Source organism: Orcinus orca, chromosome 17 (assembly GCF_937001465.1).
Source record: "Orcinus orca chromosome 17, mOrcOrc1.1, whole genome shotgun sequence".
Classification (NCBI taxonomy): domain Eukaryota; kingdom Metazoa; phylum Chordata; class Mammalia; order Artiodactyla; family Delphinidae; genus Orcinus; species Orcinus orca.
Genome location: NC_064575.1, coordinates 31,081,646 through 31,102,356, shown reverse-complemented (window position 1 = coordinate 31,102,356; position 20,711 = coordinate 31,081,646).

Here is a 20,711-nt window from a genome sequence, read left to right as displayed (position 1 = left end):
ATTATTTTACTCCAGATTTACAAATTAAACTTGCTGATTGTCCTGGCTTACTTACATACACTAATTCAGAAAGGAGTAGTAAACAGAAAGGAAGCAGCACGGGGCCTCTGCTGATAGAATTTTTTTTTTTTTTTAGTCCGGAAAATAATGTAATAAACAAAAAAATGACCCCCATCACCATAATCAACTCTACCAAATCCTTATGAGAAACAGAGAGAACATTCCAATTCTTGTGTTTTTTAAACAGTGTTACTACTCTCAATAGACCACACTATTGAGACCCAAAGGAAGAAGCAGTCTTTTCCAGATAGTCAATTATAAAGAGACCCTTTCAACCAAGCTAATTATTAAGAATATGGCTTGAATGAATCACAACCTTATCTGCCTGACTTTTCAGGATGAATACTGGCATCAATGTTTATTTCTGGCAAGGTTTGAAGCCTTAAGTTTCCTGGACATCCATTTTCACTAGAACTTTCATTATTAATCCGGTGTCTTCATCATTTTATCTTACCTATTCCACTAACCCTTCCTTCCTTTTACTGTGCCCTCAAGTAATGTATTTCAGAGCTAGCAAATCTTCTATATCAATAATCTTTTATTTGAACTTTTTCCAGTCCTTCTTGTCTAGGCTAAAATGGCTTTCCCCCAAGGACACCACATCCTTTTCTCAAGGGAAGGCTATTTATCTCTCATTTCCAAGGTATATAAGGCTCCTTTTTTCCCTTTGTCTTCTTTTTCTCTGCCCCTTAGTCTCTGACTAGAGCAGCAGGAAGATGGGGCAGGAAAAAAGTAAACATTTCTAAAAATGCAGTGATGAATGCAAGGCAAAAATCAGTAAACTTAAATAATTAAAAGGAATGAATTAATTTGATAAACTGGTGATTTGAGTTTGTGACTTGAGAACCCAACTGCTACCCAATTTGACTTACTTCAAGAGCTGATCCTGAGCCTTCTCTTTGGTTATCCCTTCTCTTCCCAGATAAGCTCATTTTTTCCCATGATTTTAAATACCATGCTAATTTCTCAAATATTCATGTCTTAAAACCAAACCATTTCCCTTAAACTAAACTCATATATAACCCAACTCTCTATTTAATATTTCCAACTACTTAATATTTCCAACATATGCCTTATACACATATGTCCAAAAAAAAACCTCTTGTTTTCTCCTTATGCACTACTCAAACCAAACCAAGGCCTTCTCCCAGGTGTCTACTGTTAATAAATGGTATTACTATTAACCTGGTTACTCCAACCCAAATCAAGATTCATCTGTGATCCCGCCCATGCTTTTATCCACTTACATTGAATCCATCTTCACTTTCATGGGTTCTATCTCCAACGCATCTATTTCAACACAGGTCCCCTTCCATAGCCCCAGTATAAATCACTATCATCTCTTATTTGGATTGCTTCATTACTGTATTAGTCCCCCAATTAGTCTCCCTGCAGCTATGTATTTTCTCCATTTTACCCAACTGCAGTCTGTTCTGCACATGAGCAAATAAGATTGTTGTTTCCTTGCTTAAAAGTCTCTAAAAAATTCCCGTTGAACTTAAAGTTAAATCCATTCTCTGTCCTGACCAGAAAGTGCCCTAAATCAGGGGTCAGCAAGCCATTTTCTGTAAAGATCCAAATAGGAAAACATTTAGGGTTTGAAATCCCTAGTGTTGTACCGTTGTAACACAAAAGCAACCATAGGCGAAATATAAACAAATGAGCATGGCTATGTTTAGATAAAATTTTAAGTATGACACTGAAATTTGAATTTCATATAACTTTACATCATAGTTTTCTTATTTTGATTTTTCTGCAGCAATTTAAAAATATAGGAAACTTTCTTAACTTGTCCAAAATCAGGCGGTAGGCTAGATTTGGCCTGTGGGCTATAATTTGTCAACCTATCCTAAACAATTATCCCAGACTACTTTTCTGACATCTCCTTACACCTCTTTACCCTACGTCAGTGTACCCAGCCATACTGGCCTTTCTTCTGTTTAAAAATACTTCGGTCTTCTCTTGACCCGGACCTTGTGCATTCATTCTTATCTTGACTGAGCACATGACTTCCCTTGTGGTGCAAATGACTTGTTATTTATCTTTATCCCTCCACAAAAATACAATCTCTTCATAATTTTGTTTCTTATGTTTCCTTTCTAAAGTGGCATTTTTACTCCATCCTGATATCCTTTTATCTTATATCACTCCAAGAAATTACCTGCAGAGTGCCAAGCATATAGTAGTTACTCAATATAAGGATGACTAAAATAAAATAATAATGTTTCCATACTTGCATATATAAAAAAAAATAGGAACATGGAATCTTTGAAAGAAAGTGGCACTCCTTATTAAATATAAATACTATAGAATAATCACCCTTAACATGTTGGCAAAGTTAATAAATTTCAAGGAAAAGAAAGGAATGTATAAGCATCCAGATAAGGGGAGAAATCACATAGAAAAGAGAAAGTGACAGTTCCAAGTTGATCTCTTAATTCACTGTAACTTTCAGGATTATAAAAAAGTACAGCAATATTAAATTCTGGGAGAAAGAAAACTTAAATCAAGTAATTATTCAAAAGTATAGGATACTATAGGACAGGAATGACACCATGAGGAGCCCCATAGACCCAATCCCCAGCAAAAGAGTAACTGATAAAAATTATTCTAAAATATAAAGTCTCTGGAAATTTTCCTTAGGGCAAACAGTTAATGAATAAACACTTATTCAAGAAAATCTAAATCTCAGTGAGAACAGTAACAGTATAGGCAATTGAGCAATGACTCACTTTCTCCCCAGCCCCCTTCTCATCAGCAAAGCTCCACGGTGCAAAGGTTATATTCTAGACTAATGCAACTGAGAAGTTAGGGAGTTCCTTCCACCACCCAGCTCCACTTTAAGGGTGAAGACTCTATCCCAGGCACAGCAGGTTAAATACTAAGGTTCCAATCATCCTCCATTCACTTTGCTCATTGGACAGAGGTTCAACTTACAAAAAGAAAAGCAAGAAAAATCAGAAGTTACCACCCAACCTAATGCCCAACTCACAAAGAAGGAGAGTCACTTCAAGACAAGTGGGACAAAATATAGCTAGTTCTTTAAATTTACAGTTGACATAAATTTTACTATTTTTTATTTTTTTAATATCTTCATTGGAGTATAATTGCTTTACAATGTTGTGTTAGTTTCTGCTGTACAACAAAGTGAATCAGCTATATGTATACATATATCCCCATATCCCCTCTCTCTTGAACCTCCCTCTCTCCCTCCCTATCCCACCCCTCTATGTGGTTAAAAAGCATCGAGCTGGTCTCCCCGGGCTATGCAGCAGTTTCCCACTGGCCATCCATTTTACATTTGGTAGTGTATATATGTCAATGCTACTCTCTCACTTCGATCCAGCTTCCCTCCTCCACCTGTGTCCTCAAGTCCTTCCTCTACATCTGCGTCTTTATTCCTGCCCTGCCACTAGGTTGATGAGTACCATTGTTTTTAGATTCCATATATACGTGTTAGCATGCGATATTTGTTTTTCTCTTTCTGACTTACTTCACTCTGCATGACAGACTCTAGGTCCATCCACCTCACTACAAATAACTCAATTTTATTTCTTTTTATGGCTGAGTAATATTCCATTGTATATATGTGCCACATCTCTTTATCCATTCATTTGTCGATGGACATTTAGGTTGCTTCCATGTCCTGGCTGTTGCAAATAGTGCTGCAATGAACATTGGGGTGCATGTGTCTTTTTGAATTATGGTTTTCTCCAGGTATATGCCCAGTAGTGGGATTGCTGGGTCATATGTTAGTTCTATTTTTAGTTTCTTAAGGAACCTCCATACTGTTCTCCATAGTGGCTGTATCAATTTACATTCTTACCCACAGTGCAAGAGGGTTCCCTTTTCTCCAAACCCTCTCCATCATTTATTGTTTGTAGATTTTTTTGATGATGGCCATTCTGACCAGTGTGAGGTGACACTTCATTGTGGTTTTTGTTTGCATTTCTCTAATGATTGGTAATGTTGAGTACCTTTTCATGTGTTTGTTAGTAATCTGTATGTCTACTTTGGGGAAATGTCTGTTTAGGTCTTCCACCCGTTTGTGGATTGGGTTGTTTGGTTTCTTTTTTTTTGTTATTGAGCTGCTTGTATGACATAAATTTTAAAATAAAAGATTCGGTTATTAATTTAAATCCTTAATCATATTTCCAAAAACTTGTAACTGAGAAAAATTGATTTTGCTCCAAGTCTTATATGATAAAGAGGAAAATTGTTTCATTTGAAACAAATATGCTTTCTTAATTATCTCATTATGCATTGTAGATATATCCAATATTCAAATGTGCCTTTTTTCAAATCCATTTTTATGGATAAAATAGTGCCAACTATTAGATCATGAGGATATCAATACTAGATATCCTTGAGTTCAACATATAAGGATTTACAAATATAGCAGAGACTCCTACTTAAAGGGTTAGTTACCAGGAGTTGGGGGCGTGGAGGTGGGGGTACCTATAGCCAAGTGATTATTTCCAAAAGGAAGTGCCTATCTACTTTTTACTACCTACCTTCTAATGTATTGGTGCATTGATCTGTTTATATTTTTGAGAATTTTTGTGTCTTGATATTAGCCTAGCATTTTTTCTATAATGTTTTTGTCAGATTTGGTGTCAAATTTATGTTGACTTCCTAAAACACATTGGAAAATGTTCATTCCCCCTCTATTTTCTGAAAGAGTTTGTGTAAATTTGGCATTATTTCTTCCTTAAGTGTTTGATGGAATTCACCTTTGAAACCATCTGGACCTCGAATTGTGTTTGGAGATTTTCTTTTTAACAAATTCAACAACTTTAACAGATAGAGGATTCTTTTAATTTTTTTCATCTGTGCCCATTTGGGTAAGCTGGGTATTTTAAGGAATTTGTCCATTTCATCCAAGTTATGGATTTATTGTCATAATGTCTAAATATTACTTGTTATTATTTTGATGTCTGTAGAATCTGTGGTGATAGCTGCTCTGTCATTTCAAATATTGGTAATTAGTTTTTTTTTTCTCTCTCTCCCCTGCTCCCTTTCCCTATCTCTCTCTATCTCCACTCAGTTTGGAATATCCTATAAAAAATGTCATCTCTTGTAAGGTTTTGGTCTGTTTTCCAGCATCCTAAATATTTAATGTGTCTCAGATTTCTCTGCACTGTTACTCATCCTTTATGCTTATATTTAGACTTTAATTTCTGGAGTGATTAGTCTTACCTAGCAGTTTTCTTAAAAATATTGAGGACCCCTAAAAGCTTTTGTTTATTTGAGTTATATTTATTGACCCTATAGTATTAATAATTAAACTGAAGAATTATTAAAGCACAAAAATATGCAAGGACACATACCATTAGGCATCTGAATGGCTATGTCATCATAGGGTAATGTGGCCTCCAGAGAACTACACAGTAAGTTTTGACTGGATAAAAGTGAAAAAGACAGGTAACATCTTAGTACTGTTGTAATCTCCTAAAAAGGTCTCAGGAACAAACAAGAGTTCCCAGATCATACTCTAAGAACCACAAGCCTAGGAAGAAAGACTCTTCTAAAGTAGTTTCAGGTGAGAACCAGATTTTGTTAAGTTTTATCCAAATGAACATGCCATCTTTGGTCTGCACATTCTTTGTTTAAATTTGTAAGTATAAAATATATAACTTCTAATGGTTATCATCTAGAGGTATGCTAATCATTTGGCACTATCTTTTGCATTGTTTATTTTTTTAAATCATTTTTAGCATTGTGTATGTCTTGCCTCTTCAAATATAATTTATTGATTATACAACAGCATCTCTCATCTCTTTAATAAAAAGCTCTCTAGTTCATATGTACTGCAAAATTTAACAATTTTTGGACTGATTCTTATCCTGGGCCATATTCTCTGGGGATATCTAACAATCACTGTGGAAATGTGTATTAGATTTTTCCATGAAGATTCATGAATTCTATAAAATTTTCTGAAAAGAAGTCATGAAATATAAACCTATGCCTCATAGTATTGTTCCCTATTCTTCTTGTCTATATTACTTTAATAACACCATTGACAGTCCTTATGATTTTATGAAACACAAACTTCATGCCATATATAGTTTGCCAATTTTTGAAGAAAACTGTTTATATGATTTTCTACTTAATAATACCAATACCTTTAATCAGACTATAAAAATAGATTTGTTTCTGTGATGAGAACACCCAGTACCCATATCTTTATTCCTAATATCATTTCTTCAGTAAAAGGAACCAGGGTTCCTTGGAAGAATTGCTGATTCTAGGGCTGGAGCTTGGAATATCCAAGATGAGGCTGGAGCATCTTATAGTGACAGAAAGTAAGGACATGCTCAAACACACACATACACATGTACACAAATGGTTGTTTGTCAAAGGGACACACTGGAAAGAGCTCGCTTTGGACAAAGTTGGAACAATTTAAGCAACAAAGTAATTAAAGTTATAATAAATTATAATCCAAGACATAAAATTAGTATCAATGAATTTGTACTCATATAAATGACTGAATAAATAAGTAGATGAAGGAGAATAGACAAATCTCCCATAAAGAAGAATTCCAAATAATTTATGTAGCCACCTACCCCTCACAAGTGTGAAACATAAGTCTCTTCCCCTTAAGTGTGAGCTTCACATAGTGACTTCTTTCCAAAAATCATAGTATGGAAAAGAGGAAAGAGAGTAAATTTAGAGTAAGAGGAAGCTAAAAAATATCATCGCAGCCAGGTTATCAAGTTTAATATCAACAATGACAAGTCATTTCAATACCATATACCTTTGATATGATGTGAGAATGGTACTTTGTCTGTCTTTGTAGTTTTCCTCCTCAAAATCCCTAAACCCTGTGGAACCATGAGAAAAATATCATACAAATCCAAATTAAAAGACAGACTGTAAAATACCTGACCAATACTCTTAAAAACTGTCAGGTCATCAAAAACAAAGATAGTCTTAGAAATTGTCACAGTCTACAGAACTCTAAGGAGACATGATGACTATATATAAAATGATGTTCTGCATGGGAACCTAGAACAGAAAAAGAAAGCACATGAGGGGAAAATAAACTAAGAAAATCTGAATATAGAATGGTCTTTAATTAATAATAATGTATCAATATTAGTTTATTAGTTGTGACAAATGTATCATACTATGAAAGAAGTTAACAGTAGTGAAACTGGGAATGGGGTATATTGGAACTCTACCATTTTCACAACTTTTCTGTAAACAAAAGCTATCCTAAAATATTGTACCCAATTTCATTATGCTTATATTCTTTATTATCAATTGATTAGATGTGTTTTTCTCTAGGGTTATTTATAAAATTAAATCCTATGCAAACCACCTGAACCCTTTAAGACATTGAATATGTAATGCAAGGAATATTCCCCACAGTTTAATGTTATTTTCTCGGGAGAAAAATTATACATAAGGCACTTTTAAAGATCACTTAGTATATTTGAGTGATAATGATTACATTAAATAATGATTACATTATTTCTTTTCTCTTGGATCTAAGTTTTTACTCCTATGTTTTTAAAACTTCCCTGTGACACAGTCTTACTTCTGTATGTGAAAAGCAACATATGCAGGTTACTGTGCAATGGGTGTAAGCAAGTTCCTTTTTATTCATCCTTTTCAAAAGCAAAGAACAAACAAGATTATTTGGCTTAGTCCCAGTTCTTGTTTTTCATTTCCATTTCAACTTAGCTTTATTTATGACTTGCCAAACTTTAATTTTTTTTGTTATTTCAAAGTGAATTCCACTTTTTATTCATTCTTAGGATTCAAAGAGTACAAACACTAACAATTTTTGTACATTGCTAATGGGGCTTTAGGATGAGGAACAAATCTTTTCAGGTAGGAACATTTTAAATTTGAGTGAACTCTGATAAGCAGCCAAAATGTTTTTACAAAAGTTTCCCCTGGAAGAGCTCTCACATTGAGATTAATGGCTAAAAATATCATAATCACAGTAATAATATCTTCTGCATAGAATTGTTGAAACTTAAATATGGTAATTTTTATAATGTATTTATAATTTAGATGTTAGCTAATATACTAATTATACTATACTATACTGTAGTATATACTATACTATACTAACTATACTATACTATACTATACTGTACTAAAGCTTAGGATGCTTTAGTAAAAACATCATTTATTTTTGCATATATTCATTAAAATACCAACCAGTCCAAGGCCTAGTCTTTTCAAAAAAATATAAAGAAACTGAAGATGTCATGAGACACAATTAATATTCCCCACCTGATTTGTAAATTTGTAGTTGAGAAAATAGTCCTCAGATAAATGAATGTTTAGTTATATCAGTGAAAGTTGAACAAGTATTTTTTTAACCAAAAGAGTACAAACCAAACCAAAACAAAAAACAATGTATTCATTTTTGGGAAAATATTAATTATTAATAATGATTAATAATTAAAATTATTAATTCTTAGCATTTACTCATTATTTTAATTAGGTCAAATATTATTTGCCTACCATTCTGACATTATTTCAGAACTTCTGCTTGGTGTTGATAATTCAAAGTTTAAAAAGATGGATGTTGTCCTTTTCTTTGACTTATTATCTAGCCGGTATCAAAGAACACGAACAATTAATTTTAAGTGTCTATGTAGGTGGATGGATATTTGGATCTGAAATTAAAAAGAGAATGTAATGTAAATGTAAACTGAATTGGAATATAATTTGGCAGGTGAATTGATAATAGCCACTAAGGAAGTAGATGTAATTATCTAGGGCAATAATAATTAAGAAAGAAAAAAGTTTAGGACAAATTCCTCAGAAACTTCAATACTTAATTTCTGTGTAGAAGAAGGGAACAGATCAGTCAGAGAGGTTATGGTTAAACCAAGTGAATGTGGAGCGATGGAAGTGGAGGAAAGAGCTTGTTTCAAGGAGAACGTGATCAGCTGTGTTCAATGTATCTGAGAGGTAAAGCAGCTAAGAGCCCCCCAAAAAAATCCACCGGGGGAGTCTTTCAGGTCCCTAATGAGAATAGAATTGATGAAGTAATGAGGTGGAATCTAGTTTAAGGTTAATGAGTGAGAGGGGTGAGGAATTGGAGCTCATGAATGTAGATTTTGTTTTCTGTCGTGAATTTGGTTAAGAAAAATTTAAAACAGGATTTTTGCTTTAAGGTGGGGCAGAGTTGAATATATTTAATGGCTTAAAAATGTAAGAGAGACAGCTTATCAAGGACAAATTTCTGAGAATTTAGGAGGTGGAGTGTAGAGCAAAATTGACTTAAGATAAGCGAAGTAGTTCTAGATTTTGATAGGAGGTGAGATAAGAAATGCTCCAGAGGTAGAGAGATGTGGAAATGTGATGATAGAAAACTGACTAAATATTGGGGTGATAGTTTTTATTTTATCTACTAAGTAGAAACATGATCATGTTGAACTGGTCAGCCAGGGGATAGGAACAGTCAGTAGTTAGAAGACTGAACCTGTCTACAGACTGAAGAGAATGGTCTGTCTAGTGTCAAACAGCAATCAGTATCAAGGCTGCAAAGAATAAAAACCTTTATTTGGGGGATTTTAGGAATTGCAATTTGGGAGACACAGATATGGGTAAAACTGAAAGATAGTTCCTGAGAAGAAAAAGAGCCAGGGGCTTATAAAAGCAAATCCATGAAGTTGTTAAAATTGTCTTGCAAGAATTATAATTGGCTCTGAGGCAAAAAGGGAAATATTTGTCCTTAATGGATAGGCTGTCACGAGTTATTTAGCATAAGGGTCAGATTAATATATTGAGTTTCTGTAACATTGCACAGATGTTCTGGGTGCCGATGCTAAGATAACGAGTGGTCAGAAGTTCAGATTTCATCCTGACTGAGACGTGCATAAATCCCACTTCTGCAATGGTCTCCCAGTTCCATTTCAGAGAGCTTTTTTAACAATACTGACTCCATTTTGATTTTCCCTTCACACTAGAGAAATCTAATAAGAATTAAAATCATGATGATTGTTCAATTGAATTCAGGCATGAGAGTTTTAGTATAATCTTTCTGGTTGTATGATTTTTCCCAGTAGCCCTTAGTATTCTGGGTGCAGGCAGTAAAAAGGCAGAGAGTAAGTTCCAAGCCAAAATGAAGTTCTTCCAAATTAATATTTTAGAAAGAAAAGGAGTTTAAAAGGATACCAAAAGATTGATGAGCAATACTTGCCCCCTCCTCCAAGTTTTTTAGTGGCTACTACATATCTCCATACTAGGCATTGGTATACAGAGAAGAGTTAGGGTCCCTGCCCTTAGCTATCTCACATTCCAGTTTAATACACAGGTACTAATAGAATTAATTATAACATTAATTATTAAGTTGTGTCATAAAAATATGCATCAAGTACATTGCCAGCACAGAAGAGGTTTTCTTAACCAAAGTGGGGAGGAGGTATTGATTTAGGGCTTATGTAAAGGTAGCCAAACTGTGAGGTTAAGACCTACAGATGCAAAGTCTGCCCAAGATTTCTGATCCCAACTGCAAGGAGTTGGGGGTTCAACTACAAAGTTAGAGGAAAGAGCCAGTACAAAATCATTTCCATTTCTGACACCAATTGCAAGTTTGGGAATTTCTCAAAACCACACTTGGTAATTCACTAAGCAAACTAATAGAATCTATAAAATTTATTGTACTCATGGTACAATAAATAAATTGCATTTACTATAAAGAAAAGATACATTAAAATCAGCCAAGGGAAAAGATGCATAGGGAAGAGCCTGGGAAGATTTAAAATATGAAGCTTCTATTGTCCTCAGAACATGTTAAATATGCAGCATTGATGTGTAACAATACCCTTCATGGCATATTGCCAACCCAGGAAGTTCATCAAAGCTTTGGCATCCAGAGCTATTGTAGGGCATGATTCATTGGTTGAACTCAGTTTCTAGGTAAGCTAATACCCTGTGACCCAAAGTCCCCACCCTAAATCATGTGGAGGATCTTTCTAGCTTGGCCAGCCCATACCCTAATACTGCTAGGTAGAGCTGACCCCACCCTAAGTCTCATTATCATAAACTCTCAAATACGATCTCAGGGACTGATGATGAATAACAAAGACACTTCTAATACTAGGGAAACTTAGAGGTTACCCCTCATGAACTCTCTATGGGCAAGGGCAAATTCCTTACTACATAGGTCTGATTCTGAAACCATTTAACTCAGATTGGAACTTGAACCCCTGTGCCAGGACTCAAACCCAGCCTAAACCCAGATTGGGACTTGAACTCAGTCTTTTAACTGAGATCGTACACCTGGCCTCAGGACTTAATGAAGCTCAGGTTCTTGATGTCTCATTGCAGAAAGAATTTGGTGAGACACAAAGTGATAGGTAAGAAGTAGATTTATTTAGAGAGAAACACACTCCACAGACAGAGTGTGGGCCATCATAGAAGGCAAGAGCAGCACCAGGGTATGGGGTTGTCAGCTTTTATAGGGGTGGGTAATTTCATAGGCTAATTAGTGGAAGGAGTATTCTAGCCATTTTCGGAGAGGGGTGGGGATTTCCAAGAATTGGGCCACCACCCACTTTTTGACCTTTATGGCTGGCCTTGGAACTGTCCTGGTGCCTGCGGGTGTGTCATTTAGCTTGCTGATGTATTACAATGAGGGTATACTGAGGCTCAAGTTCTAATGGAAGTCAACTCGTCTGCCATCTTGGACCTATTTGATTCTAGTCAGTTTATGTTGTGTCCTATGGCTATGTCATTCTTTTAAAGGTTGTTCCCTGCCCCGTTCTCTTCTGTGTCAGTTCCCCAGAAGTAACTGAGACTGAGATGGTAATTCAGTTAAGAGTGATTTCTTAAAGTAATTTTCCCAGAGGAAATGAGAAATGGAGTGAGGGAAGAAAGAGTGAAGGGGAACGATCCAAGGAAGGAAGTGATTAAGGCCAAATATTAGACTCGAACTGACTGTGGTAACAAGAGGCTCTAGAGAAACACTGCCCAATAGAAATATAATGTGAATTACATATGTCTGAAATTTAGACCAACTTATATTTTAAGCTAGGAGCTTTTCTTCTCATGTGTGCTAAAAATATGACTTGCCCCTAGCTTAGGAATAAATAAAAATAAGAGTATGTTCAGAAACCTCTCCTTAACTCTTGGAGACTTTGAAGATTCCATTGCTAAGTTATTAGCTGTCCAGCAAAGAGTCTTAGACCAATCAGTCTGGAATTTCTTGGTCAACATTAGTGGAGTAATTGCATGATAAAACCCTATGCCCTTCTCCTTAAGGGAGAAGGGAAAGTGACAGCATGAAACAATCATTTCTTTTCTTTTGCTAATAACCTCCTTGTCCCTCCTCTTTGTTATAAAAGCCTTCCATCCTGTACAGTTCCTCAAAGCACCTTTCTATTTACTAGATGCCTGATTCATGAATTAATTATTGAATAAAGCCAATTAGATCTTCATATTTACTTGGTTGAGTAGATGAAAATCCAATTAACTATCAAGTTAAGAAGAAAAAAAAGGAATTTTATTCAAGCCAAACTAAAGATTATAACCCTGGAAGCAGATTCTCAGAAAGCTCTGAGAATTGTTCCGCCTGTTAGAAGTTGAAGGCATAGTCATATACATTTTTGAGAGAAAAGATCCTCCATCAAAATTACATACTGATATTTTACATAAAGGTCACCAAAGATACATAGTCCAGGTAAGCTCATACAAAGTGAGCAGCAAGTCATCATGACCTCCAACATAGCTGGAAAAGAACACTATTCTTTCAAGAAGTTACATTGTTAGCATCACAAGTAAAAAAGAATATATTTACAGTTGAGCAGGCATTCCTATCTTTGAGGGGCTCTGATTAATGTGTAATGCAGATACACACTACACATCTGGGAGGGAGAAGGCCCAAACACCCAGAGAGAATTTTATGTTAATTTTTTTTCTTGTCCTGCCTTAAAATAGAAATTTCATCAGTTGAATTTTGTTTTTTAATATGTGTAACAAAATTTTCTAGTATGCACAATAAAAAAGTAAAAAGGAATAGTGGAAATAATTTTAAGAATAGTTGTAAAATATTAACATTTAAACGTGATCAAAAATACTAATGTGATATTTTACATTTTTTGGTACTGCCTTTGAAATCTGATGTGTATTTTACACTTAAAGCACATCAAAATTCAAATTAGCCATATGTCAATTACCCAATAGACATGTGTGTTTAGTGGCTACCATGTTGAACATTATATTATAGAGTAATGGATGTCTAGTAGTAATCTAGTGTAGATTACTAGAGTATAAATTCCCCCTCAGAGTTTTTCCTACCTGGAGGCAAGTGAGCTGGCTTTTCACAGCAGTCAGTCATAGACTATGAATGATGTAAGCTCCCAAGCACCTCCAGCTCCCTATTGCCCAATACCAGTGTTTTAAAGAAAGTTGCAAGTACAGATAGAAGCAGAGCAAACAGAGCTGTAAGATTTATACAAAGAACCAGAAACCTGGATGGAGCACTACATATCTAACATAAGGGTTCATCATGAAAACATAGATGTTTGAATTGGTCTTGAGGAAAAGCAGATAGAAGGATCAGAGGGAAAGAACTATTGTTAGACTAAGAACACACATCAAAGAAATCATTGAAGCTAGTGGTAAGCACAGAGACCTTCAAATATTTCAAGTATAGGTGAAGGCTAATGCATAAGGAGGAAATAACACAAATGAACGCTGCTTATATGAGTAGAGGTCAAACTCTTATGTCTTGAAAATCATTGGAAAAAGTCTAGATATAATACTGAAGCTAAAAAGGGTCATTAAAGGATGTTAAGGAGGAAAATTATTGAGCAATAATATTAATAATCATACAGACACCAGATATTTATTATAGATATATTTAATTGCTCAAACAGACATACGACTTTTAAGTACACCTCTTTTTTGATTTGGTAGCATAATCTTAAAGAGGAACAGTTGTGAATGGTCTTAGTCTGGCTTTCACAGTTAATTGCAGTGAAATACCACATCTGCTATGTTGCATTTGACTGCAACTAAGAAGATGTACTTTATACGTCTCATTCATTAAGAAAAATGTATTACCCCTGATAAGAGAACTTTTAAGGTAAGGTGACCCCATTGTGGTTAATTTGGCTCTAGTTCAATTTTGTTAAACCAGTTTACCAGAATCCAATTTTCCAAATTTACAATTTTCACAATTATTAGTAAGGTTTGGAGGAAATTTTATAAGATGAAATAGACTTAACTTTTGGAAAATGTACTATTTCTTCTTCCTTTCCTTGTCCTTAATATATGCATTTTTACTTAGGTCAGTGAACAGGGTCAAATTGGAATAGTTAACAATATATATTTTCTTCATTTGGTAAATAAAATCTAAGTAACAGGATTTCTGATGTTTTGCATGAGAAACCATGAAATCTTGACGTATCAATTTGAACTTCAAAGAAAGAAGATCCCTCTCCTCTTGCTTTTCCTTTCCACTTTCCCTACTCAACATCTTTTTTTTTCAAAAGGGACTGAATTGGAAAGCACTAGTGAACTTATAGTTTTAAAATATTTTATAAAGCTTTTTGCAATGTCTTTGGCATATACAAGGGTAATATCTTCCCTTATGATATAGGAAATGTGCAGTATTTTAACCTCTGTTTCATTCTAATTTACCTTTGGAGACCTCAAATGTTTAAATGATTTGGGGAAGAGAGTGGGGACAGGTTAAAGTGGGGCCAGGTTGAAGTGGGTGGATTGAGGCTGTAAAATCAATTGGGATTCTTAGTATTCACGTGAGAAGTAACAAGGGTCTGAATGAAGGCGGTAGCAGTGAAATTTGGAGAACAGTGGGTGGGTGTGAAAGATATCTAGAAATTAGAATCAATGAGAGGAGTTAGTGAAGGAGCTATATGGGTTTCAGAATTGTGTTTCTTGGTGGATACAGTTCCACTCATAGAATAAAGAACATAAAGAGAAAAGGATGAAGAAAAAGATGTATGTGTAAGGAATATAACAAAGGAGACAACTTTGAATGCTGAATTTGAGATATTCATTCATTCAGCAAATATTTATTCAACTCCTGCTCTCTGTCAGGCACTGTGATAGAGCATGAGGATACACCAGTGAAAAATATCAATGACACATCTATGCCCTCTGAGAAAGTACATGGGCTATCTCAATGCGGATGTCTATTACATAGTTGTATAAAGAAGTCTAGACCCCTCCGGAATATCGAAAACAGATTTAGGTTGGAAATAATAAATTAGGAATTATTTTTTATAGATGAGCATAATCAGAGAGAATACATGGCTCCAAAGATCAAGCTGTTGGACACACCAATATAGAGATGAACTACAGAAAACGACTCCTTAAAAACACAGAAATGAAATTCACTTTGTCAAAATTGTAATTTAAATTTTCATTCTAACAACAATTCATTACAATAGAGATTTTAAGTAACTTTTATGTATGTATTTATTTATTAATATTTTGTATAAACTTGGCCCTCTGTATCCACCGACTTCAAGTTGCAGATTCAACCAACCCTGGATGGAAATTGAAGAATGGAAATTTAGGGGTGCAAAACCATGGGTAGGGACAGACAACTATATTTAGCTTTCCTCAGTTAACCTCAGTTGCACAGAATTGAATAAAACACAATCCAGATCTATGGCACTCTTATGATTGATTCATGCAGTTTCCTTCCTTATATATTAGTTTGTCAATTGGTTTTAAAAACAATCTAATCCACAAAATTGAGAACACGGAGATAATTTCCATCTTATTAGATAGTCCCTTCACTCAACCCTTTTCTATCTCCTCCCACCTATAGTAAGCATTATTTTGGAGTCTGTGCTCATCATTATATCTACAGGCATATCTTGGAAATATTGGGGTTTGGTTCCAGACCACTGCAATAAAGGGAATATCACAATAAATTGAGTGTCATGAGTTTTCTAATTTCTCAGTGCGTATGAAAGTTATGTTAACACTATGCTGTTCTCTAAGTATGCAATAGAATTACGTCTAAAAAACAATGTACATATCTTAATTTAAAAATACTTTATTGCTAAGAAATTATAACCATCATCTGAGCCTTCAGTGAATTGTAATCTTTTTGTAATAGAAACATCAATGGTAGCCAATCTCAGATCACCATAACAAATATAATAATAATAAAAAGTCTAAAATATTGTGAGAATTACCAAAATGGAGACATAGAGACATGAAGTGAGCAAATGTTGTTGGAAAAATGCACTGACAGACTTGTTAATTACTGGTTTGTCACAAACCTTCAATTTGTAAAAAAAAAACCAAAAAACAAAAAAACCCAAAAAACCACCATGACCACCAACAAAAAACCCCACAGTATTTATAAAGTACAATAAAGCAAAGTTCAGTAAAACAAGGTAGGCCCATATATGTTTTCCTGGAAAGTACAGGTGTATTATAAGAATATTAAAAAAACACAATATTTGTTATTTTAATCGCTTTTAAATATAGAAATTTAAATATTGCTTTAGTTGCTTTTAAATTTATAAACGGATATGTTTTTATATAACTTTCTGAGGACTTTTAAAAAATCTAATACCACTGACTCATCCCTACTGTTGAGTTTGTTGTAATTTATACATTTTAACTGCTATATATTTCATTACATGAATATAATCATTTATTACATATATGACATTTTGGTGGTTTCAAGGATTTGACATTTGTGAGTACTGCTGCCATTGACTTTCTTGTCTGTCTCTCCTCATTTCTCAGGCTGGTTCTGAGCAAAATTTCTCACTTATGCATGTGCGACTGAACCACACTGACTCCACTTTGTCAGCTCCATCTTAGGCTGCAGTCTTACTCTTCCCTTTCTGCATGACTGAGATTTAGCCTACTCACAAGGAATGCACCCAAACCAGATAAGTTCCCTAACAACTTTTACCTTTTTCTCATCTGATATTAAAACTGGGAGAATACCTTTTGCTCATGAGATGGTTAATGGTCCACAAGGAATAACTGTCATGAGACCCCTAGTTTCCATCTGTGCAGACGTGCTGTGCTTCTCCCTTAGTAGTCAGATTCTGTCTTTAGATTTGGCCCCTTTAAATCCCAGTATACTTCTTTCAACAGCACAAGAGTGCGGCTGCAAATGTCTCTGGATCCTCTGACGATCCTGCCTGTATGTAAGTTACACACAAGAAACTTTATAATTACACTTTATGGAGTTGCCTGCTTCGTTTTTCAGTCTCAAAGTTCCATCACAGTTTGGAGTATGTTATCCAATATCCCTGCCACCCAACAATGCATTAGGTGCAACTGCTTGACCACAGCATACGACTTTTCAACTATGTTGTGAAAAGATTGAACCAGTTTAAAATCCCTTCAGATATATAGAAATCAGATCCATATAATTTAAACTTTTACCAAAGTGTCAAATATTTTAATTTTATAATATAGTATTAAAAGTATTGATACGGTATTGCAAATATTTTCTCTCAGTCTCTGTTTGTAAATTTTCTTATCATCTTTGAGACTTGAACAAAATTTACTAGTTTCAATACAGACAACTTAATATTTTTTAGTCAATACACTTTACATTTATTTTACATCAATATTGGAATATAACTGCTTTACAATGTTGTGTTAGTTTGTGCTATATAACAAAGTGAATCAGCTATATGTACACATATATCCTCATATCACCCCCCTCTTGTGCCTTCCTTTCACCCTCCCTATCCCACCCCTCTAGGTGGTCACAAAGAACTGAGCTGATCTCCCTGTGCAATGCAGCTGCTTCCCACTGCAATCTATTTTACATTTGGTAGAGTATATATGTCAATGTACTCTCTCACTTTGTCCCAGCTTCCCCTCCAGCGACCATAGCCTCAAGTCAATTCTCTATGCCTGTATCTTTTTTCCTGTCCTGCCCCTAGATTCATCAGACCCATTTTATTCTTTTTTAGATTCCATATATATGTGTTAGCATACAGTATTTGTTTTTCTCTTTCTGACTTACTTCACTCTGCATGACAGACTCTAAGTCCATCCACCTCACTACAAGTAACTTAATTTTATTTCTTTTTATGGCTGAGTAATATTCCATTGTACATATGTGCCACATCTCTTTATCCATTCATTTGTCAATGGACATTTATGTTGCTTCCATGTCCTGGCTATTGTAAATAGTGCTGCAGTGAACATTGTGGTACATGACTCTTTTTGAATTATGGTATTCTCAGGCTATATGCCCAGAAGTGGGATTGCTGGGTCATATAGTAGCTCTGTTTTTAGTTTTTAAAGGAACCTACATACTGTTCTCCATAGTGGCTGTATCAATTTACATTCCCACCAACAGTGCAAGAGGGCTTCCTTTTCTCCACACCCTCTCCAGCATTTATTGTTTGTAGATATATTTTTTTAATTCTTTATTTTTTTAAAAATATTTATTTATTTATTTATTTATTTATTTATTTTGTGGTATGCGGGCCTCTCACTCTTGTGGCCTCTCCCGTTGCAGAGCACAGGCACTGGATGCGCAGGCTCAGTGGCCATGGTTCACAGGCCTAGCCGCTCTGCTGCATGTGGGATCTTCCCAGACTGTGGCACGAACCTGTGTCCCCTGCATCGTCAGGGGGACTCTCAACCACTGTGCCACCAGGGAAGCCCCTTGTTTGTAGATATTTCGATGATGGCCATTCTGACTTGTGTGAGGTGACATCTCATTGTGGTTTTGATTTGCATTTCTCTAATGATTAGTGAAGCTGAGCATTCTTTCATATGTTTGTTAGCAGTCTGTATATCTTCTTTGGAGAAATGTCTATTTAGGTCTTCTGCCCAATTTTGGATTGGGTTGTTTGTTTTCTTGATATTGAGCTGCATGACTTGCTTGTATATTTTGCTTGTCTGCTTTATGTTTTCCTTTGCTGTGCAAAAGCTTTTATGTTTCATTAGGCCCCATTTGGTTATTTGTTTGTTTGTTTTTATTTCCGTTACTCTAGGAGATGGGTCAAAAAGGATCTTGCTGTGATTTATGTCATAGACTGTTCTGCCTGTTTTCCTCTAAGAGTTTTAGAGTGTCTGGCCTTACATTTAGGTCTTTAATCCATTTTGAGTTTATTTTTATGTATGGTGTTAGGCAGTGTTCTAATTTCATTCTTTTACTTGTAGCTGTCCAGTTTTCCCAGCACCACTTATTGAAGAGGCTGTTTTTCTCCACTGTATATACTTGCCACTTTTGTCAAAGTTAAGGTGACCATATGTATATGGGTTTATCTCTCTCTGGGCTTTCTATACTGTTCCATTGATCTATATTTCTGTTTTTGTGCCAGTACCATACTGTCTTGATTACTGTAGCTTTGTAGTGTAGTCTGAAGTTAGGGACGCTGATTCCACGAGTTCCGTATTTCTTTCTCAAGATTGCCTTGGCTATTTGGGGTCTTTTTGTTTCCACACAAATTGTGCAATTGTTTCTTCTAGTTCTGAGAAATATCCTTGGTGGTTTGATAGGGAATGCATTGAATCTGTAGATTACTTTGGGTAGTATAGTCATTTACACAATGTTGGTATTTCTAATCAAAGAACATGGTATATCTCTCCATCTGTTCATATCGTCTTTGATTTCTTTCATCAGTCTCCTATACTTTTCTGCATACAGGTCTTTTGTCTCCTTAGGTAGGTTTACTCCTAGGTATTTTATTCTTTTTGTTGCAATGGTAAATGGGAGTGTTTCCTTAACTTCTCTTTCAGAATTTTCATTGTTAGTGTATAGGAATGCAAGAGATTTCTGTGCATTAAATTTTTATCCTGCTACCTTGCCAAATTCATTGAATAGATTTAGTAATTTTCTGGTAGCATTTTTAGGATTCTGTATGTATAAGATTATGTCATCTGCAAACTGTGGCAGTTTTACTTCTTCTTTTCCTATTCGGATTCCTTTTTTTTTCTGGTTGCTGTGGCTAAAACTTCTAAAGCTATGTTGAATAATAGCAGTGAGAGTGGGCATCCTTGTCTTATTCCTGATCTTAGAGGAAATGTTTCAGTTTTTCACCATTGAGAATTATATTAGCTGTGGGTTTTGCATATACGGCCTTTACTCTATTGAGGTAGCTTCCCTTTATGCCCACTTTCTCGAGAGTTTTTATCATATATCATGTTGAATTTTGTCAAAAGCTTTTCCTGCATCTATTGAGAAGATATTATTGTTGTTATCATTCATTTTGTTAATATAGTGGATCACATTGATTGATTTGCATATATTGGAGAATCCTTGCATTGCTGGGATAAAACCCACTTGATCATGGTGTATGATCCTTTTAATGTGCGGAGAGATTCTCTTTGCTAGTATTTTGTTGTGGATTTTCATCTATGTTCATCAGTGATATTATCCTGTAGCTTTTTGTGACCCATTTGTCTAGTTTTGGTATCAGGGTGATGGTGGCCTCATAGAATGAGTTTGGGAGTGTTCCTCCTTCTGCTATATTTTTGAAGAGTTTGGGAAGGATAGGTGTTATCTCTTCTCTAAATATTTGATAGAATTCACCTGTGAATCCATCTGCTCCTGGGCTTTTGTTTGTTGGAAGAGTTTAATCACATTTCCAATTTCAGTTCTTGTCATTGTTCTGTTCATATTTTCTATTTCTTCCTGGTTCAGTTCCAGGAGGTTTTGCTTTTCTATGAATTTGTCCACTTCTTCCAGGTTGTCCATTTTA